We start from the raw sequence: 15,674 nt of genomic DNA, 5'->3' as shown, positions 1-15,674 counted from the left end.
TCTCTCAGTGTTTGTTATGTTTCCATAGCACTCGGGTTGAATTACCACCAATATGTTACCTCGTGTTCTCTCTCTCTCAACAATTGACATTTTCCACAAACTCTATAGCGTCAGTCCCTAAAGCTTCTTATTCTATGTCTCTCTCTCTCTCTCTCTCTCTCTCTCTCTCTCTCTCTCTCTCTCTCTCTCTCTCTCTCTCTCTCTCTCTCTCTCTCTCTCTCTCTCTCTCTCTCTCTCTCTCTCTCTCTCTCTCTCTCTCTGACACATCATTTACAGTAAAGTATCCGGATTCGGAGGCTATTGAGCTTCTAACGAGGCGGGAGGTTGGAAGGGCTTCTAGTGTAATAGGGGGGAGTTGTGACATAATGGAAAATTAAAGCCTGTGTCATTGTAGACCCCAGGTGAGCTCTTTGATTAAGAGATTACAGAGGAAATGAAAGGCTTTCACACACTCACATACAGTACATGGCCAGATATGATTGGATCCTGACAGCGTGTGTGTGTGTGTGTGTGTGTGTGTGTGTGTGTGTGTGTGTGTGTGTGTGTGTGTGTGTGTGTGTGTGTGTGTGTGTGTGTGTGTGTGTGTGTGTGTGTGTGTGTGTGTGTGTGTGTGCCCGTGGTAGAGCTGTAGAGGGGAAGGCAGGTCGTTGGGGCTGCCTGCCCTGGCCTCCTGACAGTCTCTGCTCATTTTCATGAATGAGGAAGGCTTACTCAGCACAGCACAGGGCAAACCAACCCAAAACAAGCCGCCTCCTACCCCACACACACACACACACACACACACACACACACACACACACACACACACACACACACACACACACACACACACACACACACACACACACACACACACACACACACACACACACACACACACACACACACACACACACACACACGCTGTCAGGATCCAATCATATCTGGCCATGTACTGTTTGTGTTTGTGTGTGTGTGTGTGAAAACTTTTCATTTCCTTTGCAATCTCTATCTCAAAGAGCTGAATTTGCTCTCACCTGAGATTTCACCTCAGAACTCAGATGTTTTTCAGCTGAGTTGGATTTTCCATCATCTAAAAATGTGATTCTAACATCCTCCTCGGTAACCCTGTCGGGGCATGCTAGATCCTGGTTGGTTGAAGGGAGGATTACATTCCCATTGACTTTCTGGTCCTCTGGACACAGGAACGTGATCACCAGATTGGTCAGTCTAAAGGGCCCCAGATGTGGCCCCCAGGATCCTATTGTGTCCCAGGCTCTGGGGATGACTGGAGGATCTATCTCCCACAGTATGGGGGCGGTACACCACTTTAACAGCACTATTGTCTACAGGGTCAAGAAATTATAGACACAACGGAGCCTTTCTCCCTCGACTGTGCGACTACTGAACACAGAGAAAAAGGTTGCAGCAGATGAGGAGGGGAAAGAGATGGAGAGTTTGTGTGGGAAGGAAGTGAAGTAAATAAATGTGTGTGTGTGTGTGTGTGTGTGTGTGTGTGTGTGTGTGTGTGTGTGTGTGTGTGTGTGTGTGTGTGTGTGTGTGTGTGTGTGTGTGTGTGTGTGTGTGTGTGTGTGTGTGTGTGTGTGTGTGTGTGTGTGTGTGTGTGTGTGTGTTGTCATGGTAACAGAAATATAAAACATATGACACTTTCTGGCTTGGGATCAAAATGACTCCCCCTCACCTCTACCCGGTTTCTAAACCGGTCACTTCCACAATACCTAATCCTTCTGTCCCATTGTGTCCTTTCACCTCCTCTCCCACCCCCTGGAGGACAGCCTCTCAGAGTGGTGTGCTGTGCTAATCTAGTCCCAGGCTCTCAGGGTCTACTGTTTGGTGTGGGATTTAAGGCAATGTGTCAGTCAGCACCACTCTGGCCCTTCAAACAATCCCTAACTGTTGTTCAAGTAAGGATAGTAGTGATGGAGAGGGAGACGGGGGGGCTGGAAGAGGTTTGTTTGCTTGTTTTCTGAGGGGACCTGAGGCTCAGAGAGCAGCAGTGAGAGAGGAGGAAGCTAAACGAAGGGGAGGGAACAGAGAGTCAGCAAACAGACAGACAGTCTCACTCCCACTGAGAGGGACACAGACAAAGGCCCTTTTTAAACAACAAAACATTCACAAGAACTATCAACAAACAAAAAAATGCCCAAGGACACACAAAGATGTAGAATTGCCATGTTGAATAGGCAACCGCATAGCTACTGTAGTGATTCTATTTCTACGGAGACAGACACGTGAGGAGCAGAGCAGACAGTCTCTGTGTGTGGAGATAAGGAGTCACATCTGGGACCAAGGCTCTCCCCCAAACATAGACAGACAGACAAGGTCCCATTCAAATAACGCCTCACTCACTCCCTGCCACCAAGTTTCAACATGCTCCCCGACCTGTGTGTGCGTGAGGGCACGGGCGTGTGTGTGTGTGTGTGTGTGTGTGTGTGTGTGTGTGTGTGTGTGTGTGTGTGTGTGTGTGTGTGTGTGTGTGTGTGTGTGTGTGTGTGTGTGTCCCTGCATGCACATGCGTGGGTGGGATAGACATTAGAAACAGTAATTGGGCAGCAAAGCCAGGCTGATGACAAGGTGAGAAAACCAAGGCAGGGATGCATGGGAAACAACCGCACACGTAAACACACACACACACACACACACACACACACACACACACACACACACACACACACACACACACACACACACACACACACACACACACACACACACACACACACACACACACACACACACACACACACACACCCACACATCTTTGTGTCTAGAATAACAGGGGAAAGACCATGACACATCTGTTGGTGCTATTATTACTAATAACCGTTTGTAAATATACCCAAACACAGTACTCAGAAGAAAGGGAAGAGAGAAAAGAGATTTGAATGGGGTGGAATGGTGGTTGCAAAGTGTACGGAGAGAGACTTTGAAGGTGGGATGTGGGATGAGTACACAATTAGATAGGCTTTTAGGGAGTGAAGGGGGGGGGTGCCACGCACTTCCCTTTGTCCAAGCAGGCAGAGGGGAGCACAGGTGTGGAGGAGGTACGCCTGGGGTTACTGTGTCATAGCTCGCCTGAGACTGACCTGTGACCTGTAGCTGGAATAGAAAGGTCACCAGAAGCAGAATTAGCAGTAAAAAGCAGCATAAGGGAACATTTGATCCCTTCGGCAGTTACCTTTAAGGATCAGTCCACAGCTTCATGTCACTGGGAGAATTGCTTTGTAATGGTGATGAGAAAAGTGGCATCAGTTTTTTGGGACGTCTTTGCGTCGAGTGAACAAGCTCTCGTTACCATTCTTTAGATCAGGGCTCTCCAACCATGTTCCTGGAGAGCTACCCTCCTGTAGGCGTTCGCTTCAACCCCAGTTGTAACTAACCTGCTTAAGTCTATCAACCAGCTGATTATTAGAATCAGGTGCGCTAGGTTAGAGTTGGAGTGTAAACTTACGAGAGGGTAGCTCTCCAGGAATGGGGTTGGAGAGCCCCCGTACTAGATAGCTATGATGCCACGTTCCAGAATGATGGGTGGTTGCCTGGGTCCGTATCATGCCTCGTGGGACGCATCGTTCCCTCTTCAATGAGACCAGGACATGCTCTAGGTCTAGCTAATCCAAATGTTACACTGAACAACCGCCGTCCATTGTTCTGAACAGCTCTCCCTGGTGAGGTGGGTAGCTCCCCCCAGACCGGGTGTCGTCATGGCGAGTGAGTGTGCAGAAGTATGGCCTCCGTGTGGACACGTTAGACTCCGTGGTCAGTGAAGTCATCCCTCGTGGCCCTGACATCATCCTCAGGGGACGACTGTTCTCTCTCTCTGACACTACCGCAGGCTAAGTCTCAAGGACGTGCACACACAGGCTCAAAGCGTATACTTTTACACTGAGACATAGAGACGCAGACAAATGTGCACATCCATCCCTAGACTTTCGTTTAATGTCCCAGACTGAGTCTGTTCCCCTCACAGAGACTACCTCCTGGCCTGCTACTGTCCGTCTGAAAAAATGGATGATTTGGACATTACTCCATCATTCATGGGGAAGCCAATACAATAGCTTGGAAACAAACCATAGCTGAAATCAGGGCTTTGTTTAACCTCACGCTCTCCTATTTCTTCCTGTTATGCAAACGTAAATGATGGACTGTCTAGTGTAAAGTCTAAAATGGTTGTGCAAGTACATAAGACGGTGCTATAAATCGGGTAATTACGGGATTGGGATTTCCGTGTGGCGAGGAGGACTTCTCGGGCGTACTGACAGGTGAGGGAGAAGGTAGAGGGTGGGTGACAGAGGGTTAGGTGTATACTGTGCCTTAGGGGGGCACCTGAAACTGTGGAAACTGTGGCAAGCAAATAGAGGATCAGAGGTGATCCCTGAGAGAGAGAGAGAGAGAGAGAGAGAGAGAGAGAGAGAGAGAGAGAGAGAGAGAGAGAGAGAGAGAGAGAGAGAGAGAGAGAGAGAGAGAGAGAGAGAGAGAGAGAGAGAGAGAGAGAGAGAGAGAGAGAGAGAGAGAGAGAGAGAGAGAGAGAGAGAGAGAGAGAGAGAGAGAGAGACATAGAATAAGAAGCTTTAGGGACTGACGCTATAGAGTTTGTGGAAAATGTCAATTGTTGAGATTGTTTTTCCACTTTGTGTACGTGCAGTTTGGTGCATGAGTGAGAAGGTAAGGGTGAGAAGGGAGGTTCTAGAACTGAAGGTGCTGAAAGATGGAGTGGCATTGATGCTTGCATAATATTCCATAAGAAATATGGGCATTTCTGACAGTTTGCAATGATGGAGGGAGTAAAAATAAAGCAATGCCTGGACACGAAACAGACGAGAGTTGAGTAGACATTTGGGGTGCCTTGGCCCTTGGCCACCCTTTCACTCGGTGCCCCAGGGACCTGCCAGTTGAGATGATTTCCTTTGCAAACCTACTATGTTCATGAATTCCACACATTTTGAATGACATCATGCAAAGATGCCTCAACAGGTTACATCCAGCATAGGCCGACACGTATGTCGATTGTGTCATAGGGCTGAGGCAAGAATATGATTCATGGTTTTAATTGAAGGCACATTTTTCTCTTCGTGGTGCTTTTTTATGGTGCTTATCATTCTTGATCCCTGCTATATGATTGGCTTGCATTGTGCAATGACTTACGCAATGGTGCATCACGTCAACCCTATCGTGTGGAAATGTGAATTGAGCAGTGGTGTGCTTCAACTTCAATCCTTCAATCCTTCAAATCCTGCAGTTTGTTACTTCTTAAAGGTTTTTTAAGTTCAGAAAAAGAGCACAGAGACAACTGATGCTAACTGCGGTGGTGGCTAATAGAAGTGTCTATGCTTATTCTGTGTCGTCTCCAGCTACGTACTGTGTACCACTGTGTTCTCTGTTGGCTTGATTACGTAATGCTATAGTAGGCCATGCAGATTGGGGGGAAACCTAGCAACCGGAACATAAAACAACTCAACCAACACGAGTAGGTGCTCTGCCAACCTCATTGTCTTTTCTTTCAGGATGTGGCTGTCATCACTTTTCCCTGATTGTTTCTTTTCCTGTCCCCAAAAATTCTCCATCCTTCCTACCGCTCTCTTTATCTTCATGTCCCTCTCTCCCGTGACCAGATATCCACAAAGTACTTGTCAGCTGCCTCAGCGTGTTCTTTTACAGACTTAGCACACATATACTAAGCGTACACATTAGTGAAACATAGATACGTCCGTGTCTCTTCTGTCCCTTTTACCTCTACACTGTTCTCTTTCTTTAAGAACACAAACACATTGTAATCAGTGCAAAGGTGGTGTTACCAAAACACTTCAACAGCAAAAACGACTGCCCCCCCCACTCCCTCTCCTTTCCCCAGGGTGTGGTGTGACAGTGTGAACATAGGAAAAAGAGAAGGAGGAAGGGAGGAGGGGGTTAGTGCGGAGGTGAAGAACGGTGAGTTTCCAGGCTGTAACTCATCCATGATCAGATAGGAGGCTTCTGAGGGTCAGATAGCGATCTGGGACTGAAGGGGTCAATGGATTCTTTCCACTAGACATGGCCTGGCCTGTCCATACCCTTAACCCCCTCACCTCATCCTCCCTCCCTCTGTCCCCACAGCCCCAGGTTCCCAGGGTAACCCAGCCAACTGACCAGAGAGAGGATGTGATAAACACGTGTCACGTTTAAGCATGCAGGCCCTGCTTAGCACTCTGACGCCCACTCACAGTGTCACCATTGGCGGGCGGTGGTGAGAGGGGGCGGGGCCGTTACCATTTTAGGTTTCCGTAGATTCATATGGGATCATGTCTCTGTGTCGCTCAGCGGTTACTGAGTCCCACTGCAGGACCTCTTACTGTCCCTAAGCTGCCATATTGTACGCATTTACACGTTGTACGCATTTACACGTTGTACGCATTTACAACGTTGTACGCATTTACATGGATTGATAATTGCTAAATCACGACTTCCCCTAAAAAAACAACCCAATCCCTTTGAAAAACGGCCCACGTGGCATTGATATGAGTCAGAAACATTTATTCTAGTGTCAAAATTGACTGCAGTGTGAACAAGAGAACTTTGGTCCTAACTTCAGTCTTGTCTAAAACCGAGTTTGGAACTTTAGTGTCTCGCAGCGAGTAAATTAAGTTTGGGTTTGGATTAAAACGATGTCAACAAATCATGCCTCCTTTTGCCAAGCTCCACGTGCCAAATTGCCCCACCACCCACTTTGCTTCCCTTCGTTGAACGGGGCTCCGTTGTTTCATCACCCCCAACCGAAGCGGTCAAAGGATCCCGACTGTTTGAGACTGATAAAGCCATACACAGATTGACCGTGCAATGCATACTTCCTGGCCTGCCAGGAATCCAATCCAATTTTATTGGTCACACAAACATTTTTTGCAGATGTTATTGCGGGTGTAGCGAAATTATTGTGTTCCTTGCTCCAACAGTGAGGTAGTATCTAATAATTCACAACAATACACACAAATCTAAAAGGGAAGGAATGGAATGGAGAAATGTATAAATATTAGGATGATAATGTCGGAGTGGCATTGACTAGAACACAGTAGAATAGAATACAGTATATACATATGAGATGAGTAAAGCAGTATGTAAAAATTATTAAAGTGACTAGCGTTCCATTATTAAAGTGGCCAGTAATTCCATGTCTGTGTACATGGGGCAGCAGCCTTGATGGTGCAGGGTTGAGTAACCGGGTGTTAGCCGGCTAGTAATGGCTATTTAACAATCTGATGGCCTTGAGAGAGAAGCTGTTTTTCAGTCTCTCGGTCCCAGCTTTGATGCACCTGTACTGACCTCGCCTTTTGGATAATAGAGGGGTGGACAGGCCCTGGCTCTGGTGGTTGTCCTTGGTGATCTTTTTTTGGCCTTCCTGTGACATTGGGTGCTGTAGGTGTCCCGGAGGGCAGGCAGTGTGCCCCCGGTGAGGCGTTTGGCAGACCGCACCACCCTCTGGAGACCCCTGCGGTTGCGGGAGGTGCAGTTTCCGTACCAGGCGGTGATACAGCCCGACAGGAATCTCTCAATTGTGCATCTGTAAATGTTTGTGAGGGTCTCAGGGGCCAAGCCAAATTTCTTCAGCCTCCTGAGGTTGAAGAGGCGCTGTTGCGCCTTCTTCACCACACTGTCTGTGAGGGTGGACCATTTCAGATTGTCGGTGATGTGTATGCCGAGGAATTTGAAGCTTTCCACCTTCTCCACTGCGGTCCCATTGATGTGGATAGTGGGGTGGTCCCTATGGTGTTTCCTGAAGTCCACAATCAGCTCCTTAGTTTTGAAGAGGTTATTTTCCTGGCACCACTCTGCCAGGGCCCTCACCTCCTCCCTGTATGCTGTCTCATCATTGTTGGTAATCAGGCCTACTACTGTTGTGTCGTTTGCAAACTTGATGATTGAGTTGGAGGCATGTGTGGCCACGCAGTCATGGGTGAACAGGGAGTACAGGAGGGTGCTGAGCACGCACCATTGTGGGGCCCCGGGTTGAGGATCAGTGAAGTGGAAGTGTTGTTTCCTACCTTCACCACCTGGGGGCGGCCCGTCAGGGAGTCCATGACCCAGTTGCACAGGAAGGGGTTCAGACCCAGGGCCCCGAGCTTAACGATGAGCTTGGAGGGTACTATGGTGTTGAAGGCTGAGCTATAGTCAATTAACAGTATTCTAACGTAGGTATAGTACATTCGGAAAGTGATAGATTAAATTGTATTTTTCCCTCATCAATCTACACACAACAACCCATAATGACAAAACACCTTTGGCAGCAAATACAGCCTCGAGTCTTCTTGCGTATGACGCTACAAGCTTGGCACACCTGTATTTGGGGAGTTTCTCCCATTCTTCTCTGCAGATCCTCTCAAGCTCTGTCAGGTTAGATGGAGATCTCAATCGCACTCCACACTTCCCTTTCACACCTGAACAAAATAAACACCTATTTGAGAAAGCTTTTCATTGATTATAGCTCAGCGTTCAATACCATAGTGCCCACAAAACTCATCACTAAGCTAAGTACTCTGGTAATAAAAATCTCCCTCTGCAACTGGATCCTGGACTTCCTGACGGGCCACCCCCAGGTGGTAAGGATAGGCAACAACACATGTGCCAAGGTGATCCTGAACATGGGGGCCCCTCAGGGGTGCGTGCTTAGTCCCCTCCTGTACTCCCTGTCACCCACGACTGCATGGCCAAGCACGACTCCAACACCATCATTAAGTTTCCTGACGACACAACAATGTTAGGCCTGATCCCCGACAACGATGAGACAGCCTATAGGCTGTTCAGGGATCTTATGGCTTGGGGATAGAAACTGTTAAGAAGCCTTTTGGACCTAGACTTTGCGCTCCAGTACCGCTTGCCGTGTGGTAGCAGAGAGAACAGTCTATGACTAAGGTGGCTGGAGTCTGACAATTTTCAGGTCCTTCCTCTGACACCACCTGGTATAAATGTCCTTATTAAGTAAATATTTTCTCAACTATTTCTTGAACTGCATTGTTGGTTAAGGGCTTGTAAGTAAGCATTTCATGGTAAGGCTGTTGTTGTCAGCGCATGTGACAAATACAATTTGATTCGATTTTTTGATCATGTAATGAGTGCTCTGTGTGTGTGTGTGTGTGTGTGTGTGTGTGTGTGTGTGTGTGTGTGTGTGTGTGTGTGTGTGTGTGTGTGTGTGTGTGTGTGTGGTGTGTGTGTGTGTGTGTGTGTGTGTGTGTGTGTGTGTGTGTGTGTGTGTGTGTGTGTGTGTGTGTGTGCGGATGTGGGTGGGGGTGTGCGTGTGACCAACCAGTATCTTTGATGAGAGGCCAGGAGCTGATCTACGCTGCTATGTCCGTCAATGGGGCTCTGGCAAAGACCTCACCTCTTGCCTGCTCACCAACGGTTGTCGATGGTGAGAACAGAATTGGGTAGGTTCAGTTAGACTTGTTCAAACTTCAACATAGTATATGTGTGTGTCAGATACCACCTATCCCGAACTGCCGCTGGTAACAGAACAGAGACTGTGTGTCTGCATCTCTCGTTAGTTACACAGAGAACTGGCACTCAACACATCCACAATTAGGTGAAGACGAATAAACACAGTACAACACCGATGTCCAGTAATAGCAACACCCTTTTCATTCCATGTGTCAGTGGTGAACTCTGCTTCAACTCTGCCTATTTCTACAGATGGACTAGAGATGCTTTTGCCAGACGGCAGCCTCAGCCGTTTGATGGGGGAGACCATCATTGGGTAGGTTTCATCTGACCTGTTCAACCTTCAACATAGTACCTGTGTGTGTGTCAGATATGACCTGTCCTAACTGCCATTGGTGAATAGAACAGTGACCTATGTGTGTACGTGGTCACAGAAACGGGCTTGATACTGATGTCTCTGAATGGAGAGAGACCTGGCACTCGGGCATAAGCATTTTTCAAGACACAACGTTTACTTGTATTGTCTTTATTTCTTATTGAATTGAACGGTATCAGTCAATATGGGGAGAGAAAAACCCTGTGTATTCTGTACCAGGATCAGGTATCTGTCAATATGGGGAGGGATAAACCCTGTGTATTCTGTACCAGGATCAGGTATGAGTCAATATGGGGAGGGATAAACCCTGTGTATTCTGTACCAGGATCAGGTATCAGTCAATATGGGGAGGGATAAACCCTGTGTATTCTGTACCAGGATCAGGTATCAGTCAATATGGGGAGGGATAAACCCTGTGTATTCTGTACCAGGATCAGGTATCAGTCAATATGGGGAGGGATAAACCCTGTGTATTCTGTACCAGGATCAGGTATCAGTCAATATGGGGAGGGATAAACCCTGTGTATTCTGCACCAGGATCAGGTATCAGTCAATATGGGGAGGGATAAACCCTGTGTATTCTGCACCGGGATCAGGTATCAGTCAATATGGGGAGGGATAAACCCTGTGTATTCTGCACCGGGATCAGGTATCAGTCAATATGGGGAGAGAAAAACCCTGTGTATTCTGCACCAGGATCAGGTATCAGTCAATATGGGGAGGGATAAACCCTGTGTATTCTGCACCGGGATCAGGTATCAGTCAATATGGGGAGAGAAAAACCCTGTGTATTCTGCACCAGGATCAGGTATCAGTCAATATGGGGAGAGAAAAACCCTGTGTATTCTGCACCAGGATCAGGTATCAGTCAATATGGGGAGAGAAAAACCCTGTGTATTCTGCACCAGGATCAGGTATCAGTCAATATGGGGAGAGAAAAACCCTGTGTATTCTGCACCGGGATCAGGGCACTGTTGTATACAGAACACCACATAGGAAGGTATGACCACTCTGACATGTTTTCCAAGGTAGCCCCATTACCACCTGACAAAATGCAGATAGGCACAGTGTCTGTATCAGCTGGGAATGACAATGAAAGATGAAAGGTGCACATTGTTCTACGGTATTAGCAGACCACGGCTTCTATGGCATTATATCACGGGTTGATTATTTTACAGTGTAGAATCTACACGGACCTGTTACTGCATTTGAAAGTGATCAAAACACTGAGTTTAGAATATCTACGTATATTGCGCAATTACATTCTTCTCGTTATTCTGTAGGCTATTGACCTATTCAAAGCTTCCTCCCGGCATCTCAGCAGGCATCTGCCTGTAGTTGTTGAACTCAACCTGCTGGAGTTTTTGTTGTTGTTGTGATTGAGTTGGAAACAGCTGACAGATGGTTTTGTCTTGGTGGTGGCAAGGACTCATCCAAGAAACACCCTCATCAAACCACACCCCCGAGCCAACTCCCGTTTGGCTTTGCAGTTCCACTTGAAATGTCTTGATGTGTTGGTTAGCGATAAAGAACAACAACTCTTTGTGACAGATTATGTTTTCTCCATCTTTCCTCGTTCAAGTTCATTTCCTTCCCCTTTGAGGGTAAGCGTACCTATTAAGCCCACCAGAATCTATGTTGAGATATTACTAACATATACTGCCCTACTTTCTTGTGAGAAAAGTGGGGATAAAATGTAAGATTAAGCTCTCGTGAACTTTGATGACTTTACTTACTTTACTTTCGATAACAAATATTTGATATCATATGTGAAAAGTCCGGACTAGGCTTAATGGCTACTGAACGTACCCTTCAATCAAGACACGATTAGTCGAATCAGGTGTTATTGCTTGTTTAGAACACAAACCTACACTCACACACACCGGCCCTCTGTGGATAAGATGCCATGCACAAAGACCGTAACACACACAACTTTCAATAAAATATTTGAAAGCTGATTCACATTTCCTGTCCTGCTGTTCTTGTTAATTAGTTCAACTTGTCTTCCCAAAGCCTGGCTGAAGACAGTTTCAAATCTCCCTCTCTACTGTTGTATTACAAAGCCACAGGTGGTGGACAAACACATGCAATCACCTGCATGAATGAAAGACAACAATGTGACAAATCCCCCACTCAAGAATGCATGAGGAGTCACCCAATAGCACAGGATCATCTAGAATTTCATTGTATGCTGTAGTGTTAAGATTTCCCTTCCCCCAGAACTAAGGGGCCTAGCCTAAACCATGAAAAACAGCCCCAGACCATGATTCCTCCTCCACCAAACTTTACAGTTGGCACTATGCATTTGGTCAGGTAGCGTTCTACTGGCATCCACCAAACCCAGACTCCAAAGAACAGGTTTCCACTGCTCCAGAATCCACTGTCGGTGAGCTTTACACCACTTCAGCCAACGTTTGGCAATGCACATGGTGATATTAGGTTAGTGTGTGGCTGCTCTGCCATGGAAACCCATTTCATGAAGCTCTTGCTTCCAGAGGCAGTTTGGAACTTGGTAGTGAATGCTGCAACCGAGGACAGATGATTTTTATGCATGAAGCGCTTCAGCACTTGGCGGTCCCATTCTGTGATCTTGTGTGGACTACCACTTTGCAGCTGAGCCGTTGCTCCTAGAAGTTTCCACTTCACAAACAACAGCACTCACCGTTGACCGAGGCAGCTCTAGCAGGGCAGAAATTTGAAGAACTAATCTGTTGGCAAGCTGGTATCCTATGACGGTCCCATGTTGAAAATCACTGAGCTGTTCAGTACGGGCCATTCTACTGCCAATGTTTGTCTATGGAGATCGCATGGCTGTTTGCTCGATATTATACACCTGTCAGCAATGGGTGTGGCTGATATAGCTGAATCTACATACTTTTGGCCATGTAGTGTATTTCTGTGTTTCATTTTCAATACATTTCTAAAAACATGTTTTCACCTTGTCATTATGGGGTATTGTTTGTAGATGGGTGAGAGAAAAAAATATTTTATCCATTTTGAATTCAGCCTGTAACACAATAAAATGTGAAATAAGTTAAAGGGTAATGAATACAGGGATTTATGGTGAAAAAGACAATAGCAAAGACTACTCATAAAATATTTGGTTTGGGGTATAAATATACATTACAGACTACAATATTATTGATCATATTGAAAAAGATGTATTTATTGCCATTTACATTCTGTGTATAGAGGGTGGTTATTATGCTACTGTACCCTTTCATTTAAGCCCACCTGAGATAAATGTCAAATTTACAAAAATGGCATCTATGTTTAACAATGCAGGTTTATTTAACAGGAAAATAAGACTAAATGCATTCAAAGACCTGGGAACCTGGGAATGCCTGAAATACTGTATATTATCTTGTTGTAGTTCACCAAGTCGTGTTGCTACAGTGTGACTTTGACATACAGACATGACTGCTAGCATGAAAAACCCATATTTCTAATTGCCAATAAATACTCATTAATTTTATTGTCCATGAAATATGCTAATGATAATATATCCACACGAGTCTCTTAACTTTACATAAAGTATGAACACTTATCTGAGAAGGTACTAAAAATATCTGAAAAATGTGTTTATCCGAGGCTAGCCTCAACACCTGAAAATGTTTGTTTTGTTCTTTTTGATTTGAATCGAAAGATGGACGTGAGCTTAATGGGAACGTGGACTTAATAGGTACACTTACACTTTCCGGGCTGTATCACAACCGACCGTGGTTGGGAGTCCCATAGGGCGGTACACAGCATCGTCCAGGTTAGGGTTTGGCCGGGGTAGGCCGTCATTGTAAATAATAATCTGTTCTTAACTGCCTTGCCTACTTAAATAAAAGTGAGATAAATACAAATAAAAAATAAACTTACCCTATCAAATTTGTCATTTGGTTTGTATGTTGTCTTTACCCCTGTTTACCCTGTACACCATTGTCCTTGATGCCACCTTAACCCTCACCTCAATGCCTTCTTGGACCCATCACCCGGCCATGTCCTAGGATCACTGGACTTACTGAACCAGAAGGGAAAGCAGGACCTTCGTGTGAGACTGAGAGACAGCAATAACACCCGCTGTTTTACACTGTAAATTACAATGCCTCATGTTTTCCTTTCTTCTTGTTGTGCTATATTTTTAACTTAACACAAGTCTACATAATCAGTGGATTATCATCTATAAAGAGTTGCTATTCAGTTGACCATTAACAGCCCCCCAAAACACAGTCAGCGGTAGCAAAATAAACATCATGCCTTTTCCTGCTTACTGATATACAATAGGTCTCCGGGTAGGTTCCGAGGCCTTGCTTATATTTTGGAAACCTTGTAACAACAGCCCGCATAGTTTCTTCCTGTTGTGGCTAAAACTAAATGCCACTTTTAGAACATGACCTTCACTCCAAAAGTCAGATTCTCAAAGTAGAAGCTAGTTTCTCAAACCAGCTTCTCCAAACAGATGGGGGGGAGGTATCAGTATGAGGGCATAGCCAGAACCCTACCTATTCTGATCCTATTCCGATCTTGTTGCTACAGCAGGGTCCCACGTGCAGCTCTGGCAGCGCAGAGCTTCCTACCACCGACTTCAAACTCTAATCGTTTTTATTCCACCTTCATTTAACCAGGAAGTCTTATTGAGATTAAGGAGATAAAGAATCTATTTCCTAAAGGAGACCTTTGTGAAGTGGTGATACACTCTGTGTATAAGAAAGAGAGGTGACATGGAAGCTAAGGCCTGTCCAGTCGTGACCCCTCAGTGGTAAAATGGTAGGTAGGCTTATAGAAAAAGGGAAAAGGGTTGAACTAGAAATGGATGACAGCAGATTTACAGTATATTCCAAATATAGGCTTTTCACTTCACTCGCCAATTTGACAGTGACCCACGGAATGACTTTCACGCATGCTCGCACGCTCTTTACTTTCCAGCATTTCTTCTTCAAAGCCAAATACTGTATCTCTCTTTGTTATGGTGTAATTTTCCTCTCCTCATGTTTCTATGCTCCTCCGTAGCCTGAGGAGTCTGTGTCAGTCTGTGTGGCTAGGAGAGCACAGACACTCGGCAGCATGAAGCTAAGCGGAGTAGATAGGCTACTAGATACCGTGGCATGTGCCACACAGACCCCCAGTGTTACGCAAGCAGAAGGCTCTGTAAATACACCCCCTCAGAGCAACTCAGAGCAGCACTGTTCTCTCACCACTCATGGCATAGTGTCTCCTCTCACTACTCTGACAGAAAATAGGTTTGAATTGAGCCATTATGTTCCTTTCCACACTGCCTCCAGAGAGCTTTGTCAATGCTTTCAATATACAGTGCTTGCAATGTTATGTACATATACAAAGTACATATCATCACGGCTATTTATTCAAGAACCACTTTGTCTCTCTTTAAACAGCAGGTGTTTCACTGTGTTGCTGGGATGACTAATGAAATGTATACCTTGTTGTTTATAGCCATGTCTGCCAAGTACTCTGTGATGCTCACCTGGGTTGATTCACTGTGGTTCTACAGTGGAAAATGACTCATTGTTGTTAACACCATGGAATCTTGTGTGACTGTCTGAGCCTGAAGGGGGCCTCCCAGCTAGCACATAATGTTCTGAGAACCATACCCAGCTAGCACATAATGTTCTGAGAACCACATGTTTCTTAGAGCTTGACGAGAGTGTGGTTGTCCTATGGTTATTTTGCAGACAGCCTTCCAACAATGTTCTGGGAATGGTGCAGGATAGTTGCTTGGATTTGGAAAATTCTCGGCACATTTAACGAACTTGACAAAATAATGTTATTTTTTTTTGTATTTCATTACTTTTAACAGAACGTTTCCTAAAATTATAACATGGTTATATTTAATGCAATTTCTGGTAATGTTCTGTGAATGTTTTCCAACTGGTTTGACAATGAGCATGGTCTC

The sequence above is a fragment of the Oncorhynchus gorbuscha genome, linkage group LG13 (assembly GCF_021184085.1).
Source record: "Oncorhynchus gorbuscha isolate QuinsamMale2020 ecotype Even-year linkage group LG13, OgorEven_v1.0, whole genome shotgun sequence".
In the NCBI taxonomy this organism is placed as follows: Eukaryota; Metazoa; Chordata; class Actinopteri; order Salmoniformes; family Salmonidae; genus Oncorhynchus; species Oncorhynchus gorbuscha.
This window is presented reverse-complemented; position numbering follows the sequence as displayed.